This window comes from Tamandua tetradactyla, chromosome 18 (assembly GCF_023851605.1).
Source record: "Tamandua tetradactyla isolate mTamTet1 chromosome 18, mTamTet1.pri, whole genome shotgun sequence".
NCBI classification, from domain to species: domain Eukaryota; kingdom Metazoa; phylum Chordata; class Mammalia; order Pilosa; family Myrmecophagidae; genus Tamandua; species Tamandua tetradactyla.
In genome coordinates this window covers 6,653,284-6,661,180 of record NC_135344.1, presented here as the reverse complement: position 1 = coordinate 6,661,180, position 7,897 = coordinate 6,653,284, and positions in this window count along the sequence as shown.

The following is a 7,897-nucleotide window of genomic DNA, read 5'->3' as shown; positions in this document are numbered from 1 at the left end:
ATATTTAACTCCAACTATAAAGTACCACTGAATTATCTTCTACGGATTCAACAAGTGAGGCAGCAGTGTTTTTTCCTAGATCAGTTCCATAAATAAAGCCAACCAAATAATCAGAATTGTGTTTGAAAGAAGATTCCCAGCAAAGCTATTTATTTAATTAGAAAGAAGCAACATGTCCTTTCTATTCCTTCTTTCCTTCTTTCTTCTTTGACATTTTTTTCATCCTGACTTCCCTTTCTTTTTTCCTTTTTTATATATACATACATAGATACATATAACAAATGGGTAAATTATATTATAAAAATATCCACTCCTATGAGCACGGTCAGTTATAATACTGACAAATTGTCCAAAAAACGATGTTTAGTTCATCGACATTTAAATTAAATACGTGATGTGAATTCCTCAAAAGCATGTTTTCACTGACGCCGGGTGTCCACACAGGACGAGACGCCTCAGCCTTTCCTGAATGATCGTACTAGTGAATTAGTGGTTTGGATGACTTGACTAGACTATTAAAAATTGAATTGGGTGGTTACAGTGCTTAGTTACATGGCCATGTGCTGCAGTGGTCTGAATTTTAGAAAGAGCTGCTTTGAGCGTGGCCTGGGATTGGGGCTGTTCTGACCTTGCTGCCTGCGTCTCACTGAGCGGGTATTGAAAACATGTGGATGCTCAGATTAAAAGGGATTCAAATTACCAGCAATTAGTAGGAAAAGACTAATCATTATGTAGACCTATGATCCTTTACAAGTAGAAACATTAGAGAAATCGAAAAGCTAACACTTTTTAGGAAAGAGCAGCGTCCTGAATTGGACTCCTGAGATACAATGAATATGTGTGCACACATACACGTACACATATGCACACGTATAGAGATGTACATATAGAGAGATACAGTTCATTAAAAAAGACTTTTAATGGATGTTATGCGAACAACAATAACGAGAAGAGTAGAACAGAAAACCCAAAGTTGATGTCATTCCAGCCATTCTATCTAGCACGTCTATGGGAGTTTATCCATAAAATCATAAAAGGTATTCTGATCCAGACTTCTAACTACTTAGAAATATGCTTAAACTTTAAATGATCCTATTTCATTCAAATCCCACTGTTCAGGCGATGAACACTAACTGGGCCCTACTATGGGTGAGCACGCAGTGCTGTGATGGGCGAACTCCGGCTCCAGTTCTTCAGGAGCTGGTGGCCTGAGAAGGACAGAGCAACGTATAAGTGGTGAAGTAAGGGTATTGGCGTGCAGCCCAGTTTCCCGCTTCTCACACCGACTGCCACCAAGGCACCTTCTGCGGTTCTTGCAAGGGAGTAGCTTGCCTCCCATCAGCCCCTGAGTTATCTCCTTAGAGGAGTTTCTCTGCCCTGAGCTCCTGCCACACCTCAGTGCTGGGCTGCAGTCCTGCTGCCTCTGCCTGTGGGCTCTGGGCACTCCCCGGACCTCCTAGGCAGGGGGCCCCCACATACGCAGAGTTGTGCAGTGCCCTCTGCCGCAGCACCCGACGGAGTGCAAGTGCCTCTCCATCTTCTCCTGCCACACGTGGAGACAGCCTTGCTCTTCACACCATCGTGAGACAAGAGGGTCTTTACCATGGACCCAGGGTAAGGTGACATAGGAGGGAAATGCCAGGCTAAGTGTGGTTCTTTCAAAGACCAGAGGAAACCTCTCACAAAGTCCACATGTCTGCAGCCCTCCCAACCATTTCCCGAGGAAGGAAGATGAAGATGCCCAGTGCCTTTTTTTCTTTTTTGGCATGGGCAGGCACCGGAAATCGAACCCAGGTTTCCGGGATGGTAGGTGAGAACTCTGCCTGCTGAGCCACCGTGGCCCTCCCTGCCCAGTATCTTTTAATGAAAGGAGGATATCTTCATGTGGGGGAGAGAGGTACCTTCAGCTGGTGATGGGATGGTTTTTGGAGATTGAGCTCCCCTGAGGTCCCTGTGCCCGTGTGAAGTGAGAATGTGCCTCTCCTCATTCTTGGGGAGCTTCTGTAGGGAATTATCAGCTCACACACCCACTCATGCACACACACACACACACACACACAGACCATCTACATCCATCTTAAGTAAGGGAAATATCTTCCTATTGCAACGTGATTAGCTTCCATTCAGTTTTCTCTCCCATAAAAGAGACGGCTCTTTATTAATATAAAAACCACTCAGGGTAGCTTCAGATCTTGTTTTTCCTCTCGTTTAATAATCTATACCCTAAGACTACTGATGGGAAAAATTAGGGACCTTTGCAAAGGCTTCAGCCCTGGTTTTCTTTATCCTCGGAAAGCTCAAATTCCTAAGAAGGCATCATCGATGTTTATTTTCAAAAACAAACCCCGAGGCACTCAGAAGGGTGAAGAGTGAAGGGGAGAATTTCTTTTTCCAATTAAAGTAGGAGTAATTAATAACAACCATATGACTAGTTTTGGGAGAAGGAGACTGAATTCAGTCACTTCAGTTTTCTAACGTGATTTGCGAATGCCCCGTCAGACCCGTGAAGTTCACTCTAGGAAGTTAGTCACCGTAGGCATTCACGAACAGGTCCTGAGAAGTGGAGAAGGAGGACCTGAGATCATAAAGATTCTCTTTATTGCTTTACAGGATAAAAACTGGGGGCAGTAGACTGAAGTATGCTAAAGTGGGGGGCGATTGAAGGTGGAAAGAAAGTGAAGAGCTTTGGCAAACCTGAGGGTCTTTTCCAGATACAGCCACGAAGCCGGGTGTCATAATTTTTCCAACACTTCCTCTTAAGATACAAAATAACTGACTGGCTTTATATTTATTTTGAGACTTGAGCCTAAATCCATATTAAGTAAGATGAATCTTTTCCCGATTGTTGTGCATAGATGCAGCTGTATTTGCATAATTGAACCTGTATCACTAAAAATACAGTAAAAAGTTCCTGCTTGAGTGGGGGAGGGGCAGCCCAAGGAAGCTGGATGGGCTTTCCCTAAAAATACTGATCTATTTCCAACTCAGCTCATCTTCCTCTAGTCTAAGTCTCTTCCACTGAGAACAGTCCCCACCCCTGCTCTCTAATCCAACCCTTCCCTCCTCTGCTCGCATCCGCAGGCAAAAGATGTAAATAAACGAGCGCACTTAGGAATGCCTGATTTGTGAACACAGGAGAAATTTCTTAGTTTCCTTTTATCCTCCCCCTCTCCATCTTTAGAGGATTTTTTCCAATTACGTTTTTTGCTTCTGACCTTCTCTGACAGATGCATTGATTGAATGGTTCAGTTTTAAGAAAATAAGAGAGATCTGTTCCTTCAAATTCTTTGAGAAAAGAAAAAAGGAAAGAAAAGGAAAAGAGTGAGAGCAGAGATGGAAGTGTAGGTAAGATTCCAAGCTTCTAAGCAATTCCAGATCAATGGACTTTCTGTAAATGACCCGAGAAGAGACATTTTTAGTAGTTAAAAGTATTTTAGGTGATTTTAAAATAGAGTCAAAGACTAAATCTAATAGAAACAAGAAAAGGAGGACTTTGATTCTGGAATACCCTGTGGTTCTTGAAATGTGAATAAAATTGCTTCCTGAAAAAGCTCAGGAAAATTGTAAATCATTCCCTTTTCAGTCACGATGTTTAGCAGGTCCCCGGTGCCTGTCTAACAAATAGTGCCATTGGCTTCAGTGACCTCAGCTGGGCATAAATCCTCCTACACGTCCCACATTGCGAAATGGCTTGTAAGACTTTAAAATAAACATGCTTGTGCAACAGCTCCTCTGCAATTAGGCCATTCACGTCGTGTTTACTTGTCCTCGCTCCTCTGCTCTTTCTTGGGTTTCCCTTTTTCCTCTCGCTTTTCTCAATATCATATTTTATAGGTCACTTACCATCTTTGTAACTCTAATGTTTTTTGTGATCAAATGTTATTAAATTCAGGATCTTGTGTTATAGTAAAAAAATAATAATAATAGTTTAAATGGGAGTGCAAAGACGGTGTTTTAAAGAATATGCTAAATCTCAGTAAACTTGCGTCTCATCAACTGATCTCCGCTCCCTTGAGAGAATGAAGGGAATGTCTTGAATGAAAAATATATAAATTTACTTGCTATAATACGACATGCTAGAAATTACATTCAGAGAGATAAATTACAGCATGTAAATATGTACATGCATCAATCCATTTAGCCAACCCTTCCAAGAGCAGTTTTTGGGGACCTCGTAGGTGGTACGTACCGTGCTATTATGCCACACACATGAAAAATGTGACCTATGTGCTGTCACCACCTGATTCCTGGTATTTTAAATCTAGTAGAGGCAGTAGGACAGGTACCCCCACTACCTGTATTACAAAGTGCAAGGTAATGCCCTGAGTAAGGTGTGGCTAGCATTCTTGGAAGTTTTTGATAGAAAAAACACTTGAATGTGATTAGAGGAATATGTGAAGTTCTCATGGGGGAATTGGCTTTTCCATTCAAAGAATAAATCCTGAAAAACTACTAGGGCTTTGGCAGGTAGAGATTCAGTAAGAGACCATTCCACAGCCTTGGGGACTTTGCCTGGAAAGCTGATGAGCTGGTAAGGTTTGGGCGCATTTGGGAAATACTAATGTACCCTCTCTGAGACATCCTGGGGAATATTTCAGGTATATGACATTGAGGATGCCAGGAAGCCTGTCTTTGGGGAGCTTCCAGTCTGGTATGGGACTGGAATGTTTAATATCATGAGGACTGCAATCTTGGAGATATCTGCAAATTATACGGGAGAGAGGTTAGGGGAGGCAACAAAGATTGGCTCTTGAAAGATGCATGCAATTTTTGCAGACCCCAAGGGGATTGCAGGCAGAAGCAACAGCACTTTTACAAAGATACAGAAAAGTGAGCGGGTTAAGTCCTGTTGGGTAAATTCTACAAGTTTCAGTGGCCAGAGCCCGGGAGCCGGGCAAAGAGTCAGGTCAGATACAAGAAAAGAAGTAGGTGGGATGATTAGGTTAAAGGGCAAATGAAAAGGACTTTGAAAGCCAAGGAAAAGAATGTGGATTTTATTTACTAGGTAACCAAAGTCCTCAGGAAATGAAATAATCATAAACGGGTCATAGAAAGTTACATGAGGAAATGCCTCGCTATTTAACCAAAATTAAACAAAGAACCCCCTTTACTAAAGGATATGGGTTAACAATGAATAGTCAGCAATACCAGAAATAATCTCATTTATAAAATACGGTTATAAATTTATCATGGGTCAAGAATGGAAATGGCCCTGCTCTCCTGAGAGTTTAGGATCCACGAGGCATAAATCCCTGTTTGCTCACAGCCATGCCCCACGTGTTTGATGGAGGTGCACTGAAGAAGAATGAACAGCTGACAGCCCAGGATGACGGCCCCAGTTCGGGAATGGTGAAAGCCAAGCACGCACGGCTACTTGGGGCACGGCGTGGTCTCTGCTGGCGGGGGCTCTGCTGGCGGGGCCACGGGCCCAGTCCTCTCCGCGTGGGGAGGGAGCCAAGCTGGTGGTCGCTGGCTCCTCCCCTCATCTCCAGAGCCAACTGCAAAGAACATATCCCCACGTCAGAGAAAAGCAAGAGAACATCCTCGGAGAAAAGAGTCCATGGTGGGGCTTCACTGCTCGTGGCATTTCAACAACACTTAAAATAACCAGCGGGTAAGAAAGAGGAGATAAAGGGATTCTATAAGTAGCCCAACTAAAAGCGATGGACATGCTTTTCCTGGTTACAGGATAAAAGTGATGATAGGAGAGATGTAAAGTCATGCTCCCCAACAGAATAAATATTGCGGTGTTAACAGATAGGTTCGTTAGAAGTGGCATGCAAATACAAGATATTTATTGAGGAAAACACTTGAGGAGACCCTACTGTCTGTTTTTAAAAATGTGTGCCATCTTTGAAGTAAGAGACCTCCTATTTTATCCCTGGGGTTCCCAGCACCGAGCACGAGTTTGGAGGAGAGCTTCAATAAATAAAGAGCAAGCTCAGCTGAACTCACTGAGCCATGTTTTCTGTTCGGAGGCCTGCGTCCATGGCCCACCTGGGCCCTCTGGATGGTCCTCAGACCCATCAGCCCCACCCTGACACACACCTGACAGCTCTACCTCAGGAGCCCACCTGCCATTTTGAGATTGGGACAGTAAGCTAGAGATTTTTTACTGTGATTTGGGGGGCCTGTTCTGTAGCTTGCTGGAGAGCCATGAAAGCAAGAGAGAGCCAGGCAGAGGGAGTGTGCCGGCCTTTCAGTTCCTCCCAGACAGGGGCCCTGCCAGCTCCGCGGTTGCCAGTGCCACCCGGGCCCACTGACCCAGAGCCCTCCCCATCACCTCCCACTGTAGACAACGACGGGAAGTGGCAAGTGGCCGAACGCAAGGCTGGGTCTTTGACGGCTCACGGTGCCCACCCGTGCCCGGCTGGCCGCGGGTGGACACCTGTGCACCCGCACATTTAACTTGGGCCTAATTCCCTGTTAAAAAGCCACGGGGCACGTGAAACCACGTGGCTCACGGGAGAACAACTCCTAACGCCGGCAGGTTCTGGTCTTTGGCCTTGGAAACGCTGGCCGGCCCCCCCCACGCTGTCCTGCACTGGCCCCTCGTAGCCGGGGCATGCTGGTCCCGGACTGCGGCCGTCTCCATTCCGCAGTGGCTCCGTCTGTGTCATCTCCCAGCAGAGGCCGAGCGCGGCTGCCGGCTGTCCCTGCTGCTTCGACCCCGCGGAGCGACAGAAACTATTTTTCTTTGTGTTTGAAACCAGCCGGCGGAGGGAAAGGCACCGTGAATCCTACCGGCCGGGGGTGTCTCATATGGACGGCTGCTGCACCGTGCCAGCCCACCTGGAAGGAAGGGGACGCGCACGCAGGGGGACAAGGACGGGAGATGGAGAGGCAGGGGGGAGCAGGGCGCGTCCGTCACGTAGAGATGCTTGTGTAGTTTACAGCAGTAGAGGGCTGGGGTCGGGCCCTTAGTCAAGGGTTACATGTCACTCAAAGCGCTCTCCTGACCACCGGGATGGTGCGCACGCGTGTACATGCGCATGTGCATGCGTGTGCACGCGCGTGTGTCTGGCGTCCCGTGAGATGGATGAAGACGCTACTTTCTTATGCATTTCAAATTGAGCCATCCTGGCCTGGAGATGACCTGCCACGCGGCTTTTAAATTATCCCTGTGTGCGCTCTGCTTGTTTTGGAAATGCTCTAAATAAAAATAATGGACTGTCTTTTAATAAGTCTCATTGTGAAGATTCCACATATCAAACAACGCAGTGCAGCTTGGAGGCAAGCGGCGGGCATGTGTGATCCAGCCAGAAGAGAGACAAATGGGGATGCGGGCAGCTCCATCTAGGGACTGCTGACAAGAAAATGGCATTCGCAAACTGCCACATCTGTCAGGGCGGAGAATATTGGCACCTGTCATGCAATTTCCGTCATGACTTTTAATAAAGCTGCTTTCCCTTAGGTAAAATTGGAACTTGACTGTAATATTAGCTGCAAGCACGTCTTGTTTTCCCCTTCAGAGCTCTTTTGTACGTGAGGCGTTTCAAATGAATCTGAAAGCTGAAGCATTGATGTTTACCAGCTCCTTCCCCTATTTCCCCAGAACTGTGGGTTTGGAAAAGATGTTGCACTGAGTTGTTGTTGTTGTTGTTTTCCTCTCTCTCTCTTTTTCTCCTTCCCTCCCTCCATCTGTCCCTCCCTCCCTTTCCTCTTTCCTCTCTGTCTTCTCTCTCTCTTTCAGAAGAGTTGCCAGCTAACACAGGTTTTGTATTTATTTTCATATCCCTTGCCTTTCTCCTCCCCTGTCCCATCCTCCCTGCTTGCCTCTGCTTTTTCACTGGGTTGTTGTTTGAATGAATCTAGCCTGGGGAAGTAGGTATATCATAAAAACCGGGTTGGGATTTGTTGTCTGTCAGTCAATAAATCAGTCAGAGTTTAATTACCA